Source organism: Lynx canadensis, chromosome B4, assembly GCF_007474595.2.
Source record: "Lynx canadensis isolate LIC74 chromosome B4, mLynCan4.pri.v2, whole genome shotgun sequence".
NCBI classification, from domain to species: domain Eukaryota; kingdom Metazoa; phylum Chordata; class Mammalia; order Carnivora; family Felidae; genus Lynx; species Lynx canadensis.
Genome location: NC_044309.1, coordinates 10,588,002 through 10,605,302, shown reverse-complemented (window position 1 = coordinate 10,605,302; position 17,301 = coordinate 10,588,002). Strand labels below are relative to the sequence as shown.

Sequence of the window (17,301 nt, the reverse complement as noted above, 5' to 3'; positions counted from 1 at the left end):
GAGAGTTGACTGAAAGAAGCTGAGGAAGCAAGCTATTGAGATATTCTTTAAGAGTCTCCGACGGAAGCAACAGTGAGTTTGTATGTTCTGAAGAAGGAGTGGGCACGGCATGTTTGAGGAACCAAAGGAAGGCCAGCAAAGCTAAATCCAACAATGTTGGAGGGGGTGAGAGGTAGATGGGCTAGAGAAGTCCAGAACAGGGGCCAGATAATTAGATCCTGAGGTTGTTAGGACTTGGTTTTAATCTGAGAATGATCAGAAACCAGTGGATTTTGAGGGGAAAAAAAAGTTGATGTGACTTCTGTTGAAACACACTTCTCCCTGCAGCTGGTCAAAAAGCCAGTCAGGCGGGTGCTGAGGGGGGTGAGGGGGTGGCAGCACATCTTGGCCATGAACTAAGGGGAGGTGATGAGAGCTTGGATGAGGTAAGAGCATGCAATGGTGAGAAGTGGTCAGTTGTGAATCTATTTTGGAGATAGAACCAAAATGCATTGCCATTTGGCTGCGTGTGGAATTTGAAAGAAGGAAAGGGGGCAGGATGAAACCCGGTGTTTGGGGTTTTTTTTGCCTAAGTTGAAGGACAGCGTGCCATTAAGCCGGATGGGGAAGACGTGGGAGGTGCTGAGGGAGTGTGAAGAGCTCAGTACTGGGCATGTTAAACTCGAGATAATATGTAATGAGAGTAAGAGAAGCCTACGTTTATTGAACTCCTCCTGTGTGTCAGGCACTGGGCAAAGCATCTCACACACATGGTCTGGTTTAATCCTTACGACAGCACTATTATCATCTCTATTTTAGAGAGAAGAAAATTGGTAACCGTGCCCATTCACAGCCTTACAAGACCTCGTGCAACCACCACAACAACAAAGTAGATCTTTTCTGTTTATATTTTCTGTCTCAACTGCACGACGTCCTGGTTGGTCTCGGCTCATCACCCTGTTAACGAAGATAAGAGTTTTCTCTCCTTGCTTGTACTGAACAGTGAGAGATTATCAGCTTTGTTCTGCTCCTGGAGGCTCGTGGATGCTCCAGAAACACCAGAGTGAGCGAGCAAGGAAGCATGTGGACCCTGTAGGCACCAGCCAGCCACGCCCGGACCGCCCAGTGCTCCTCGCTTGTGCGGGATGGGGTACATCAGTCCAGCAGGTGCATGGCAGGCGCGTGAGAGAGCGAAGCTTGACGGGTCAGGGGAACATAGTGTTAAAGTTAGCAACCAAGTGACCATAATTACAGGTGTCTCAAGTAGAAAATAGGAGTGAGCACTGAGGAGGGGAGCAGCATGAAGAGAGTGTGCGCAGTGGGGAGGAGCAGTTCAAGGCTAAGTCTGTGACACCAGGTGTGCTCAGATGTTCCTTTGTCCCTGGGCTCCTCCATGTGGGGGAGTCTTCAACAGGCCAACAGTGTGTGGTGCGAAAAGAGAAGTAGAAAGGGCACCGGTTGTGCCCCAGTCGAGGAGTGTGTTCGTTATCTATGGCCGAGTAGCAAATCACCCCAAACTTCGTGGCTTAAAACGACCATGAACGTGTGTTATCTCACACAGTTTAGGAACCGCTGAGGGCATCTCAGAGGATTCTTCACTCCCACGTGTGGCACAGGGGAGCTCTGTCTCCTCAGGCATTTCTCTATGTGGTCTCCACTCACGGTCTGTCCAGCATGGTGTCTTCCAGTTAGTGGGACTGCCCATGTGGCAGCCCAGGTGTCCCCAGAGACAGGGACAGCCAGGAGGAAGCTGTACCCCTTTTCTGAGCCGTCTCTCCTGCTGCAGTCTGTCGGGAGCGAGTGCCCCCACCTGGCCCTCATTCACAGGGAGGGGAGTTGGCATCCACCTTTGGCTGGGAGGCATAGCTAAGAATCTTCTGCCATGTTTCATAACCACGCAGGAGCCTGCGACGTCGTCTGGGGCCTTCCCAATCACGCCAGCGTCAACGAGAAGTCTCTTGCGGTCTGCAGTGGCTGGCCGTTCACGTGTGGAGGGGTGATGTGCCACGCGGACAGGTGGCTCAATGTTCTGAGACTAAATGCTACGCATGTGTGGTTACCAGGAAACCTCCCGTGCCTAGAAAGACTTTTCTGTGACTCGGGATGGCTTATCTGAGAGTAGATGGTAAAGTGGTGATGCCACAGGGGTACAAGACAGTGTTAGGGGAGCAGGAAACTGAAGAGATTGAGCAGGAGACCAGAAAGGGGCCTTGACTTTGGTGTGCCTTTGATTTCTAATGCCACAGCGGAGAAGTCCTGTCTTTGAAAGACGGCGGTCTGGGTACTAGAATGCTGGCCACCAGTTGTCTCTGTGACTGCTAAAACCGATAGCAGTCGAGTCCCGGCACCACCAGACTCTCATGCTACTGACCCCGGTGTGAGTGGCACTTGGGGCTCCCTGTGCGGAAACTGGACTGTAGATAATTGATTTGTTAGAGGGGGGCTGGGAGGCTTAGCGCATTCCAGTGTGTTTCCAAGCGGTGTTCGAAAGCCTCCTGTAAGGACACTGGTTGCACCATGCGATGTTTGCCTGATGCCAGCTAATTAGGAAAACCCATCCTGGGCCTAGCTTGAGTGAGCCCAGGGAAGGATAAACAGTGTCGCTGTAGCTGGTGCGTTGCAGGTCCCCAGCGTAACCCGCAGTCCCTTTACACTTGATCGAGCTTATTCTGTGCACAGACTTTCGCTAAAGGCCACCCCGTCCCAATGTGTCAGGCAATTTCCAAAGTGCAGTAGCAGTAACAGCCAGGCCTCTTACCTGCCTCCGCTGAACAGTTAAGAGGAACCTGAGTTTCACCAAGAGCAATTCGTTGGACAGTTTGGCATCGTTTGCAAATGGGTCCAGACGTCACCACTGTGGAGTCCCCTTGGGCTGAGATAAAGACTTGCTGACCCCTGGGATCTTGCACTTTGGAGTCCGGCATTCCTGACCCACTTGCCCGAGGCTGGGCCGTTGCTGAGGCCGGACCCCCAGGCAAGTATTTCTTAGCGTGTGATTGGTAGGATGTTGTTAGGCAAATATTGCGTGTGTTACGCAAAAATGAGTTAATCGGTAAACAAATAAAAGGAGAGAGAAAGAGAAAGGAAGCAAATAAACTTGGAACACTGGGCTCAATGCAAGTAGTTTTTGCTTCTTTTGAAACAGGATAGGGGCACCTGGGTGGCTCAGTCAGTTAAGCATCCGACTCTTGATTTCAGCTCAGGTCACGATCTCAGTTTGTAGGTTTGAGTCTCGCATTGGGCTGCACTGACAGTGACCAGGTGGGCCTCTCTCTCTGCCCCTCCCCCTCCCCCACTCAAAATATGTCAATACACATTAAAAAAGAAACAGGATTTCTCAGAGGCTTTAATATGCCCCCATGCATTGTGACTGTCCAAAAGGAGATGTAGTATTTTCCACACCTTATTTGACCAGTGGAACTGTCTCCCTGAGATCACCTTGGGTGACACAATATTCCAGCGACGACTTTGGGATATGCTGTCCTGGACCAGAGCTGATGAAAGGATGGGCCCGGACTGCAGTAGGGGAAGTACAGAAATTGAGAGCAAGCTTTTAGAAACTTTTATAGCGAGTGCAGTGAGTAATTTTTATTGTCTGTTGAGCCTAATAACAATGTTGTGGGGTTTACTTTTTGCATTTCTTTGTTTTATTAATTTTATGTTCCTACTGGTTCATTTTTAGGGTATTTTACAGAAAATATCAGTCCTTACCCTCATAATCTGAGGGCATCCCTACCAACATCTAGGTCTTTCTAGCATCAGGTCAAGAGCACAAAGGTTAGCCCAGATGGGCTCTGGACTACCTTCTGGCACCGTCTGACACTGCAGGGTGGCCGTCCCTGCCTGGTATCATTTCCTCACACCCCTGCAATTTTGGAGTCTCAAGCCCAGGTGCCCAGAGTGGTCCATCCACCCCTTGGCCCAGAACAAGGAACCACAGGTTGTGCCTTGTCTGAAGAGAAGTTGAGGGGACAGAAGGCGACAGCCGTCACCCTGCGTGACCTGCCACATGCAGCCCCGCTCACGTGTGTGTCACCCTCCCACCCCGGGAATACTGCTGACAGCTCTTTGAAAACTTAAGAGAGTATGACAGGCTTTCAGGAACAGTGACTTCCCACCATGGAACGGGACGCATGGGAGGATTTAAGCAGCTGGCTTTAAACAATGTTTGGCTTTTGTTCTCCCTAATCGTGCTGGTCATGTGGGTTTTTTCCACAGCTTTCTGAAGTGTTCTCCGATAGAGGACTCCGGTCTTTTAAAAACAGTAATTTTGGTAACAATGGTAATTACTTTAATTGGAGTTCTTTAAAGGTAGATCCTTCTCGCCCACCTCGTCTTAAGATGTGAGGCACGCTGTCATCCATTGCGTCACTCCAAGTCAACGCGGTATTATTTCCTCTTTAGACCTGTTAAAGGGCATGGTGTGTGTGTGTGGGGGGGGGGGAGTCAAAGAAACTTCCAAAACTTGCTATTTTTTAGTCTAGAATAATTACAAGTAATTTCTCCTTGTTTCCAGGTAATGGTAGGTAATCAGCTTTATGTGTAGAAAAATACACACATTGCATATGGCTGGGCTCCCCTAGTTAGGCCTTTCACAGAAGATTAGAACTCTTAACGCCCCATGGGGCTCCATTTGGTCACAAAAGCCCTCTCCTGCTCACTGGCATAATCTACTTGGCTGACATGTTTCCGGAGGCCTTGTGTGGTTATGCAGTGACATTAGTTAGCCCTACACAGGGACTTTTATCCCCAAATAGCCACATTCTTTAGAATAGTTGTGTGGGCTGCTTGATATGCCCTCAGGAAGCAGGCCAAATATCATACCCTTCCCGTTCTGTAGGAAGCGGGTGAAGGGCAGAGGCGCCATCCTGAAGGAACCCCATGGCTATGGTGACACTAGCAATGTCCAGCTTCCCTCAGGCCTCTTCTGGACGACTTCCCCTTCGTAACGCCTTTCCTGTGACCTACCAGACAGGAATGGGCCGACCCTGTGGCTCTCAGACTTCTGGTTCATGTTGCATTGTGACCTCCTGGTTGGTGTTGGGTGCAACTGCTTTGAAATGTCTCCATCACACACACCTGGAGCAGAGGAAGCCCGGGAAGCTTTGAACTCTGCCTCTGCAACTCTTTCTGGATCGTGGGGAGCAAAGCAAGTGATTTGCCTTCTGTGGTTTTCATTTGTTTTCATGTCCTTACTTTGCCCCTTGTCCGTATTTTAGGCAGATAATAAATATAAATGTTTCCTCCATAATCTCTTTCCCTTTATCTCCCTTCCTTCCTTTTTTCTTTCTTTCTTTTCTTTCTTTCTTTCTTTCTTTCTTTCTTTCTTTCTTTCTTTCTCTTTTTCATTTTTTCATTCTTCCTTTCTTTTTTCCATCTTCTTTCTTTCTTTCTTTCTTTCTTTCTTTCTTTCTTTCTTTCTTTCTTTCCCTTCCTTTTTTCTATCATCTATCTATCTATCTATCTATCTATCTATCATCTTTCTATGCATCGTATACCTATATCAATACGTACCTATTATAGAGGAGGAAGGATTCTCCTCTACCCTCTTTGGGTCTACAGCTGGGTCTGAGATTTAATTTAAGCTTAATTAAATATTTGCATATATGGGGCACCTGGATGGCTTAGTTGGTTGAGTATCCAACTTTGGCTCAGGTCATGATCTTGCATTTCAGGAGTTTGAGCCCTGCATCAGGCTCTCTGTGTCAGAGCAAAGCCTACTTCAGATCCTCTGTCCCTGTGTCTCTCTGCCCCTCCCCTGCTCGTACGCGTGCTCTCTCAAAAATAAACATTAAAAAATATATATTTGCATGTATGTGGGAACCTTCTCAAGGTAATGAAGACCTAAAGATGTGACCAGAACAGGAAGCATTCATACCTTTTAGACCAAGAGACAATACATTTTTATTTATCGAAAAGACAAAGGGGTTTGGGCTAGGAGTGGTAAATTGTGAAGAAGTGTCTAGGAAGATACGGGTCTGTTTAACAATATTTGAGTGTATAGATCTCTCGGCACCCATTTCCCTGTCTCTGGTGATAAGAATGTTTCTTTGCTCCTGGAACAGGGAGAGCACTTTCATGTGGGCGTTTATCTCTTGCTTTTGGGAAGACAAAGGAGGGTGCAAGTGTCTTTCTTACACCTGCTGTTTCTTCAGTTCTTTTAACTCAAAATAATCAACGTGCCAAAGTGGCCTCCTTTGCAGTGATCACCTCTGAATTCCTTCACCATCAAGCCTCCACCTGTAGCTCTGTCTGCCTATATCCCCACCCATCCCCCATCCATCCATCCATTCACCCACCCAGCCACCCATCTTCTCCACCTGTAGCTCTGTCTGCCTGCCTGTCTATCCATCCATCCATCCATCCATCCATCCATCCATCCTCTCTACCTGTAGCTCTGTCTGTTTACCTGTCTATCCATCATCTATCCTTTGTCTCATTCATCATGTCTCACTCTCACAGTCTGTGACCACATTTCAACCACACTTCATCTTTCTATGAATTCCCCAGCTGCTTGTTAATCTTATGAATTGTTAGCCTTGGGTCCCCTCCGTGCCCAGGGGCTCAGTCTCCTGAGATCTCTCAGAGGTCTGATTCAGCAGTTGTGGTATAGCATTCATGTTTGTCATTGGGCCAGGCCACGGTCTCTCTCCCTCAGGCTGCTGTCCTTACCAGCACGCTAGGTTTGGCACTTGGCACTGAGTTTCAGGCACAGGACAGGCTTTTCCCTTAAATGCCTACCCATGACAGAAACCAGCCTGTGCTGACGAGCTAGAGAGAAAGAGGGGGAAGGAGGTACAGCATGGATAAGGGATAAGCCTCCTGGATGTGGCTACCTTTAGAGTCTCTAGGTGGGTCTGTCCTGGGGTCCTTTACAGGGCTCTCCTACATGGCTTCCAAGTGGTCTTCATGGGAAGGAGGGACCACCTCCCTCCCCTAGGAAAGCTTTGGGCATATTTTTAATTCAAGGGCCAGCCCAGCTGCTCAGAGGCCCAGAAAGAATGGCCATCTCTCCCATCAGAGGCTGGCCTCCCTGATCCTTGTTTCCTGTCTCAAGACCAGACTTTTCCCAGGATGACTGACAACAGAAATGGTCCCTAAGTTTGAGGCATACCCCTTTGGCCCCAGGACTGTTCCCTTGCCTTCTGGTCATTGACAAAACTGGTCCATCAGAACATGATTGTCCAACACAATCCCTCACTGGGCCTTAAAATGAAGCTTAGGGCCACAGCATCCCCAAAGGCTACAAGCCCCACCCAGGTTCCCTGCTCTGGACTTTCTTCCTTCCCTTGTGGGGGAATTCTCCAACTTTGTCTGGCCTTCTGCTGAAACATCACCCCATAGGCTGCAGGTACAGTCACTGCAACCCAATTTCTCAGCCCCCTACTGACCAATTAAATTTTTTTTTCAGGTACAATTCTGATTGTGCCATTTACTCTACACAGAACGTGGAGCTTCTTAGCCTCAACCATGCACATTGAGGACAACAGACTCAACACGAAGCATGGTGAGTATTTGCTTTATATTTAGTCATCAAAGCTTCATGTTCTGGTTTTGTTGTGGGATTGTAGAACTCAATGGCCAAGAAAGAATTTTTGAGACAGTGTTTGGTGCAACTTAGTAGGTTTATTTAAGTAGCACAGGGACGGGACCCATGGGCAGAAAGGGTGGTACTGCTGCTGTGTGAAGCTGGTGGTTATATGCTTAGTGCTTAAGTGAGTCGGCGGGATGGGGAGGAATATGATCATTAGATCATAAATATCTTCTTCAAGTTTCTATTCATAAAACTGATTTTGCAAAATTTCTCTGCTTATCATTCAGCTCGACATTAACTATTGGTGAGATTTACAGACAGTCATGAGACTCTTTAAGAAGGTAGCAAGCAGGGGCACCTGGGTGGCTCAGTTGGTTGGGCGTCTGACTTTGGCTCAGGTCATGATCTCACGGTTCATGAGTTCGAGCCCCAAGTCGGGCTCTGTGCTGACAGCTCAGAACCTGAAGCCTGCTTTGGATTCTGTGTCTCCCTTTCTCTCTATGTCTCTCCCCTGCTCGCATTCTGCCTCTCTCTTTCAAAAGTAAACATTAAAAAAAAAAGAAGGTAGCAAGCAGTACATATTTGATCCTTATTGAAATTATGCAGGCTATAGGTCAGCCTTCTGGGCTAAAGGTGAACATTCCCCTGCTTCTATCCCCCATCAGTTTAAGGGGGAATTCATTTAAGGAATTCATTTAACGGTTCCTTTCAAAACAAGGAATCTGTCTGCCCCAATGGGGAATTCACATTTCTTCTTTTTATTGGGTAATTACTGCTTGCGTGTTTAACATAATTTTCAAAAGTAACAAACAAAACCCAAAGAATCTCACTTAGGGTACTCTGTGGGCATCCTGCCTTTCCTTTCCTTTCTACCTGTTCTTCTGCCTGCCTTTGATCAGCTAACAAGTCATCTCCCCGCCAGAGCCGCTTGGAGACAAGCCTCTGTGTATAGCGCCATGTGGCTTACCCGCGGACGCCCTGACCCCATGCCCTTCTCCGACAGTGTGGGCCCTCTTTACCAGTTCATTCCTGCCCCCTTCCTCAGTTCCTGGCTCACAGATGCTTGTTAAGAAAAAGTATTGAAAACTCGGAAATGAGACCAAAAAGTGACATTTCAGTGTCCAAGTGAGCATCATTTGATAGGTCTGCCCAAGGATTATTTAATTATGTGAGGCAGTGGTTCCCCACCCTGGGTCCCCCAGGGGACATCGCGACGTCTACAGACACGTTGGATTGTTGTGACTGGCAGGGAGCAAGGGGGTGTTACTGACAAGTAGCGGAGAGAGACCTGGATGCTGGTAACTGTCCCACCATGTCCAGTCCAGCCTCTCCCAACAAAGAACTACTCCGCTCCCTGTTTTCTGTTGATTAAAGGTCTCAGAAGTTCTATATGGACTTTAGATTTTTGACTGACACAAATGAAAATAATTTACTTGGTGGAAAAGATAACCCAGTTTCATATTATTTTGTGTTTAAATTTTTTTTAATGTTTATTTATTTTTGACAGAGAGACAGAGCATGAGCGGGGGAGGGGCAGAGAGAGAGGGAGACACAGAATCTGAAGCAGGCTCCAGCCCCCGAGCTGTCAGCACAGAGCCCAACATGGGGCTCGAACTCACAGACCTCAAGATAATGACCTGAGCCGAAGTTGGACGCTCAATCGACTGAGCCACCCAGGTGCCCCATTGTATTATTTTGTGTTAACCTAGCACTCAGATTCTAGAGGCTCTTCATTAAATTGCCCGTAAGTATCAAGTTCCTCGAATGCCCTTGGAACTACAGTACTGGCTTCATCATTAGTTAATGAATTGAATGAACTGTTTGATGTGTTTATTTCAATCCTGTAATAGTTGTCTGTTGCTGGGTAGCAAACTACCCCACACCTCAGCGGCTTAAACCAGTAATAAGCGTTTATTATTCTACATGGTGCCTGTGGGTCAGGGATTAAAGAGCATTTTAGAAGAATCCCGGGGCTTGGGTTCTCTCACAGGGTTGTATTAAAAAAGTCAGGCGGGGGGGCGCCTGGGTGGCGCAGTCGGTTAAGCGTCCGACTTCAGCCAGGTCACGATCTCGCGGTCCGTGAGTTCGAGCCCCGCGTCGGGCTCTGGGCTGATGGCTCAGAGCCTGGAGCCTGTTTCCGATTCTGTGTCTCCCTCTCTCTCTGCCCCTCCCCCGTTCATGCTCTGTCTCTCTCTGTCCGAAAAATAAATAAACATTGAAAAAAAAAATTAAAAAAAAAAAATTATCATCCTGGGGCGCCTGGGTGGCGCAGTCGGTTAAGCGTCCGACTTCAGCCAGGTCACGATCTCGCGGTCCGTGAGTTCGAGCCCCGCGTCGGGCTCTGGGCTGATGGCTCAGAGCCTGGAGCCTGTTTCCGATTCTGTGTCTCCCTCTCTCTCTGCCCCTCCCCCGTTCATGCTCTGTCTCTCTCTGTCCCAAAAATAAATACACATTGAAAAAAAAAAATTAAAAAAAAAAAAGTCAGGCGGGGCTGCGACCGTCTGAAGGAGGCCACAGGATCTGCTCCACGGGATGGCTCACGTGCAGGCGAGTCCGTGCTCACTGTCAGCACAGCCCTCGGTTCCTCACCAGTGGGGACTCTGCAGAGGCCTGCTCGAGTGTCCTCGTGGTGTGACCGCTGGCTTCCCCCAGAGAATAAGGGGAAAGCCACGAGGTCAGAGGCGCACTGGAAGTTGTGCACTTGAGTTCTGCGGTTTGCTGTTGGTTCCGCGGGTCACTCCGATTCCCTAAGGAAGGACAACACAAGCCTGAGAATGTCACAGGGTGGGATCATTAAGGGTCATCTTGGAGGCTGGGTGCCACAATCCCCCTCTGTCCCGCAGCGATTCATGGCCTGTCCAAGTTGCAAAATGCGCCCAGGCTCTCCCAAGGCCCCCGGAGGCTCATCCTGGTCGAGCATCAGTTTATCCAAACGAGGTCCACACTGATGAGCCTCCTTGAGCCCTCAACTCCAGGTCTTTTGGATCTGAAATTTGTGAACCAGAGACACAAGCTATCTGTCCCCTCCCACACTCAACAACAGACAATGACGGGACAAGCATAGGGTAATGCTGCGGCCCCTCCCGTTCAGCAGGGGTGGAAGGTGGGGATGTGCCGAAGTCACTGGTTCGGACGGAGCACTTCTGAAACAGGCGGTGCCGGTGGATGGTTCCTGCGGATAATCTTCCCCGGCTCTTGTGGCCTCTGTTTCTACCTCTGAGTCATCCTTCCTTGTCCTGGGGGCCTCCTTTTCTCGGCCCGCTTTCCACCTGTGCAAGGCTCAGGGTCCAAAGGCATCTTTTCAATGTGTGTTCTCTGTCCCTTTCAGCCCAAGCTGGCCATGTTTCTTCCACTGCACTTTTCTGTAAGACTTTGTGGGTATCCTGCAAATCTTTGTGGGGCTCATTCCATCAGAAAAAAAAAAAGCAGCTCAACTGTAATATCAGCCCTGCAGAAGACAGAGTTGGCTAAGCCACCCCGCCTGTGGTTTTTGCTATTTGTTACGGCTCAAACAGAGACCCAATCACACTCCTGGATTCATCTTTAGACCAGATTTTTCTGGCAGAGCCCTGCACTTGTCTTTGGCCTGGAAGAGCTCTTTCTTCATTTTTTAAAAAACGTTTATTTATTTTTGAGAGAGAGAGAGAGAGAGAACGTGAGCGTGGGAGGGGTAGAGAGAGAGGGAGACACAGAATCCGAAGCAGGCTCCGGGCTCTGAGCTGTCAGCACAGAGCCTGATGTGGGGCTCAAACTCACGGACTGTGAGGTCATGACCTGAGCCAAAGTCGGACGCTCAACCGGCTGAGCCACCCAGGCGCCTCGCCCTTTCTTCATTTTAGCACCATTTGGCATCCGGAGACGTGGAGAATCTCCCAAACCAGGACACCTGGCTCCCTTTTGTTTAACGGCCCTCCCTTTAGCTCACTCCTCCCTCTCGCCTCTTCCCAGAGCAGCAAGAAGTCAGACAGTTCAGACTGTCTCCTTGGCCAGATGACCCCGTGTGTGAGGTTCACTTTCTACTTTCCCCATTGCTTCAGGCAACAGTGCTGGTGGACTCCTGCCGTTACTGCATAGCTGTTTCCCATGCGGTTTTTCTCTCTCCTGTAAGCCCTTAGCCAAGACCCCTCAACATCCTGTTCCACTATCAGGTTCCAAACCACAGCGAACTCTCCTCGAGTGTCCCCAAACCTCTCTGGAACTTCCACACCAAGGGATGAGGGGTCCTTCTTGGAAAACCTGCTCCTACTCTCTCCCTGAACACCCCCTCCCTTCCCTCCCAATACTCTTCTTTTCATTTTTCTCCTCTCCTCTCCTCTCCTCTCCTCTCCTCTCCTCTCCTCTCCTCTCCTCTCCTCTCCTCCCTCCCTCTCTCTCTGTCTGTCTGTCTTTCTCCTTCCTTCATAGGGTGGGGGGTGTGATTCGCTTATCAGATACACATTAGCCTTCTTGTCTTACCCAGAGATGACAGCCCTGAAACTTTTGGCCGAACACTGAAGCCAAGGCAGGTCCGTGTGTAATGTTGGGGGGGGGGGGGGGGCCCGGACGAGGGGGGTGGAGGAGCATTCTCGCCCACGAACGCGTCGCACTGTCATTCATTTAGAGCCCCATCATGCTGCGTACCGTTCCACGTGCAATTCCATTTCGTTGCTTTAGAGCCGTGTGGAGCAGGTTTGCTGATGAGATTACAGAAAGGTCATGTAATTATCTCAGGGTCACACAGCTTGTGGCAGAGCCAAGATTTGAAAACAAGTCTTTCGCAGAAGCCCGGGACGTTTCTAGCACATCAAGCAGCAGGCTGCCTAAGGGGCCTCTCAGTGTCTGACCAGGGGGTGAGTGGGTTTCTCTCAGCCGGCTCTGCCACATGCCCAGGCTCTGTGGTGGAAACCCCAGGGCGGCTTCACTTAGACACCGGTAAATGCACACTGCGGTCCTCTGCAGGTGCTCACGATGGAGAAGGTCAGCTCAATGCTAGTGACTTATTAGACCCATCAGGTTGACCAGATGTACACTCGGGGCAGAGGCAGGGGCATACGGGGATCAACTCAGGTGTCCCTTCTGTGTTGCCATCAGAGTATCAGTCCAGGCATTTGCAAGCCACCTGTGACACCCAAAATACAGTGGCTGCTGCCGCCCCAGCCACCATCCCTCCAGTCTATGCTGTGGCCCCTGGGAGTCCCACCGAGGGGTCCGGTGCCACCCCATCATGGCCCCTTGCTGGAAACAGCTTCTCCCCCTTCCTCCTCCCCACCGTTGGCAGGAGGGAGCAGCACCCGCTGTCTGGCCCTGTCACTGACGGCAGCCCCGGCCTGAGAATTTTTTCATTGGCACCCTCTGCTCCTGCCACCATGGGTGGAGACGTGGCAGTCGATTATCTATCTATCTAACGTTTATCTATTACTGAGAGAGAGACAGAGTATGAGCTGGGAAGGGGCACACATGAGCTTTGGAGTCGACTAGACCGTGGTTCGCTCTGTGACTTTGGGCAGGTGACCTAACCTCTCGGAGCCTCCACATCCTCATCCGCCAAATGGGACGCCAGCCTCTTGGGAGTATCGTGAGGGTTAAATATCAAAGCATGTGGTGTCGTGTTGGACAAACCGGAGGGGTTCAAAAATATGTTTCCTCACATAGGAATGAGGAGAGAGGTTTTTATTTGGGAAAAAGTGGGGTTTATGAGCGTGAAAAAAAAATTAGCTTGCCTCAGCGTAATGTAGAAAATGATACCGCAGGACCATGAACTTCCATGCCTTCCCGCTGAGGAACAGGAGAGTCCCTCCTGCCCAGCATCATGTGGTCCCCAGATCCTGTCGCTTGCTTGGTCCATGTGGCGGACAGAACGCTTGTGTCCTCCACCAAATTCCTGTCCGAGGTGATGGAAATAGAAGGTGGGGCCTTGAGAGGTGAGTGGTTCGTGAGCGGGGAGCCCTCAGGATGGGATGACTGCCCTCACAGAGACACCGGGGAGAGCCGCCCCGCGCCCCTGTCGTGTGAGGCATGAAGGCAGCCGTCTGTGAAGCAGGAAGCGGGCCCTGACCAGACAGAGAATCCGCCTGCGACTTGATCTTGGGCTTGGGGCCTGCAGAACCGTGAGGAGTGAAAGCTTGTTGTTTAAGCCCCCAGACTGTGGTATTCTGTTAGTGCAGCCCAAACAGACTAGACGGTCCTCGTGGACTCGTTTTGAACTCAGGCAAAAATCAGAGATTTCCTAACTTGATATTCTCGTGATTCAGAAGCAGTCACAGCCTTTATGATTTTTGAGGAGGGGAGGACGGCTACATTTAACTCGTCGTCTCTGAGCCTCGGTTTCTTTACCCACAAGGCAGAGGATCAGACCTGTCTTCTGGCCTCTCTGAGGATGAGGGTCCATCACTTGTGGTGCAGGCATGTGGTACACGCCCAGGGAAGCTACAGTGACTCTCATAGGTTTACTTCTTTAAAAAAAAATTTAATGTTTATCTATTACTGAGAGAGAGACAGAGTATGAGCAGGGGAGGGGCAGAAAGAGAGGCAGACACAGAGCCCGGAGTGGGGCTGGAACTCACGAACGGTGAGATGATGACCTGAGCCGAAGTCGGACGCTTCACCGACTGAGCCACCCAGGCGCCTCTCATAGGTTCGTGTCTCCTTCTGCCTCATCTTTCTGATGTCCTTCCGCCACCCAGCGCTGCTGAAACTGAGGCAGAGACTCCTGCGTCCTAAACTCTGCCTCCTTCCAGCGGCTTTCATGGAACCTCTATCCGTCCAGCCACCCCGGGTCTTGTTTGCCTGTACTGTTTCAGTGCATAGAATAAATGTGTATTTGGGCACTTGATTGGAAAGATGTGCTTGCGGGTGAAGATAAGACCCCCTCCCCCACTGCCACCACAGACGCATGAGCGCGCACACACACACACACACACAGAAACCCCAAACTTCAACTCTAATTCTATCGCAAATCATCCCTGAAGCTTAACCAAGCCTGTAGCCTTGACATGCAGCCCTGGGAAAGCAGCTAAGTGTCTGTGGTCTGGGTTTCAAGTGTCCTGTCGAGATCCAGCAGGAGGAATGAGTCATGTTAATTCTGTCCGACTTCAAGGGCCTCGTTGCAATTCTTTACAGTCCCCCGCTCACAAGTCCTCAGGGAAAAGAAGTTTTTTTTTAAATCGAGGACAAAACCTCAGCTCAAGCAGGCTGCAGGGTCTTTGTAGCTGGTTCTCAATAGAGAAGTCCAGCATTCGATGTCAGACTTGCCCCATGGAGAGCACGCCCCACGAACGCCACTGAGAGCAGAGCCCAGACGAGTGGTTCTCTCTGCCTGAAGCACCTTGTCTGGTGGCTGAATGTGAACTGGCTAACTCAGGGCGTTGTGTGCCTCCATCCCCAGCCGCGGGTCCCTGTCTTCTCCCTCCTCGGAGGACAGCGTCTGGGGGCCCGTGAGTCGCTCAGCGAGGTCGCTATTTGGTGACCCACAGATGGCATTGGTTTTATGCTGCATCCGGTCTTCCGTGCACAGCTGGATGGGAAGGGCAGACCAGAGGTCGCTCGGGGCTTGGGGGAGCCGGTGCTGGGTGGGCGGCTACCCCCCGGTTCAAGTGCATGCTGTCAGGTGGAGCGGTCCCTGTGTCTCTCCTCTCAGAGTCTGCCCATCTACATCCTTCCAGACTCGGCTGTGTCTCAACGGCAGCTTTGGGTTTTATGTATTCATGTCTGTGTTCTCACAGCCCTGTGCCATTGCCAAGGTCTTTATGGCCTCTTAAAGTTTCGGAGCCCCTGCTTTTATGGGCACTGTTTGTTGAAGAGAAGTGCCATCTGGGGAAATGACCAGTTTGCCTTCTGACTGGCTGATGGATGAAAGATTAGATTTTCCTCTTTTGTGTTCGGCTCTAACAACCTGGACATATGCTTTCCGTGCCACCAACTCTCCGAAATAGTCTTTACTTCGTGCATTTGTGCGCGCTTTCCACGGGATCTACTCTGTGCCAAATTCATCGCTTAGGCATGTGCTACATCCATGCGATTTATCACGTTGGATCCTGTGGATCAGATTCCCGCAGAGAGGGGCGCCTGGGTGGCGCAGTCGGTTAAGCGTCCGACTTCAGCCAGGTCACGATCTCGCGGTCCGGGAGTTCGAGCCCCGCGTCGGGCTCTGGGCTGACGGCTCGGAGCCTGGAGCCTGTTTCCGAGTCTGTGTCTCCCTCTCTCTCTGCCCCTCCCCCGTTCATGCTCTGTCTCTCTCTGTCCCAAAAATAAAAAAAAAAAAAAAACGTTGAAAAAAAAATTAAAAAAAAAAAAAAAAAAAACCTGCAGAGAGGTTCGGAAGCACTGATGCGATTAGGATGCAAATATATACACTTTCCAAGTAGGACTCAAACCGTCTGTAGCCTGGCCTTCTCAAAGCACAGTTAGACTCAATACGGGGTCTGTTGTGTGTTCACGGCGGGTGTACTGGGATCGCCGTGGTGAGGAATCCGGGTGGCTGTCGCAAGCGTTCTTAGCTCCAGGGAGCTCGGGAATGTGTGGCCCTGTCTTGGCCCCTTCCTGCCCGGCACGTTTCAAAGGACCTTGAGTCATAAGGAGCGGGAGCAAATGGGGAAGCAGGTACCACTTCTGTAGCAGCGGAGTGAGTATCGTCTCCCGGCGCAGCTCAGAGTCGCGAAGCTGGGCCGGATTCTGCAGGAGGCCACAGCCAAAATCTTGAGATGTAGAGTGTCGTCACCTTCTACCAAGGGCCTCAGGCAGGAGACCAAAGCAAAGCACACCCAGTACCCCATTACATCAGCAAGGGGGAGAAAAGGGCACGGTGGCTGGGCTGGGCCATCACCCTGTCCCGCCAGAGACTGAAAAGAAAGGCACCTGGGTCTGAATGAACAGTGACCTGCAGAGGCAGCCCAGCTCCGGGCGGGGGGTGGGGAGGGGCAAGAATGCATGTCCCTTCTCCCTGGGAGGGGATAGAGGGAGGCGACCCTGCCTCCTTCTTGTTACTCTGCATCCCCGAGTCCTTGCAGAATCAGTGAAGTGAGAAGGCCAGCTCTTGTCCCCGGAAAGAGATCAGAATGGACGTTAATTAAAGCCAAGAACACATACATTAGGCCTCTAACCCGCAGGCCCTGCTCGGTGTGTAACCGGCCTTTCCGGAGAGAGACACCACGGCCACCAGAGACCTCGCCAGACGCCATGCTAGAGACAGCAGAAACCCCTCCCATTTGTGTTTCATCGGAGAAACTAAGACCCAACAAATGCAGTCTGCCTGTACCACGGGGGCTGGACCCTGTGAGCGTCTGTCCTTGGCCGGCTTCGGGAATGCTACCCTTCCAGCAAGTTCCTTCGGAGCCTCTGGCTGCTTTTCCCTCCAGCCTGGTGTCTCTGAAGGAGCCAGGATCCCACCCACGTTCCCTCGTGTCCCTTCTCCCACTGCCACGACTGGTCCCACCCTTGCTGCTGCCCCTTCCAGATCCCCTCGGGTCCTCCTTCAGCCTTTCCATCTTTCTACCAATATTTCTTTATATTAAATCTTCCCATTCAAATAACCAGGATGGTCTGTTTCTTCTGCCTGGACCTTGACTGATACTTACCCCTTCCTTTCCTGCAGAAAAATGAAAGTCCAAAATAAACCCTCCTTTGTTCCTAATGCTTTAAAGAAATGGCATCCTCAAGGAGAGTGTGGCCCCCAAACTTCTCCTCTCTTGCTTATTGGGTGTGTTTGGAGTAAGCTGATTATTTACGCCATAGAGGGTGGGGGTTGTGGAGATGGAATTGGACTTGGTCTTCCTGCTGGGGTCCTGAGCTTGGAGCACTCATGGCTGGGAATG

At 50.6% G+C, this 17,301-nt stretch overlaps 1 long non-coding RNA gene across 1 annotated transcript; it reads left to right on the top strand.

The window, feature by feature from the left end:
• The first annotated feature begins 7,393 nt into the window (after positions 1-7,393).
• On the top strand, positions 7,394-16,710 carry LOC116738176. Its single transcript, XR_004343836.1, has 2 exons — positions 7,394-7,486; positions 16,597-16,710. It is a non-coding gene; the product is annotated as an uncharacterized LOC116738176 (long non-coding RNA).
• The last annotated feature ends 591 nt before the right edge of the window (positions 16,711-17,301 follow it).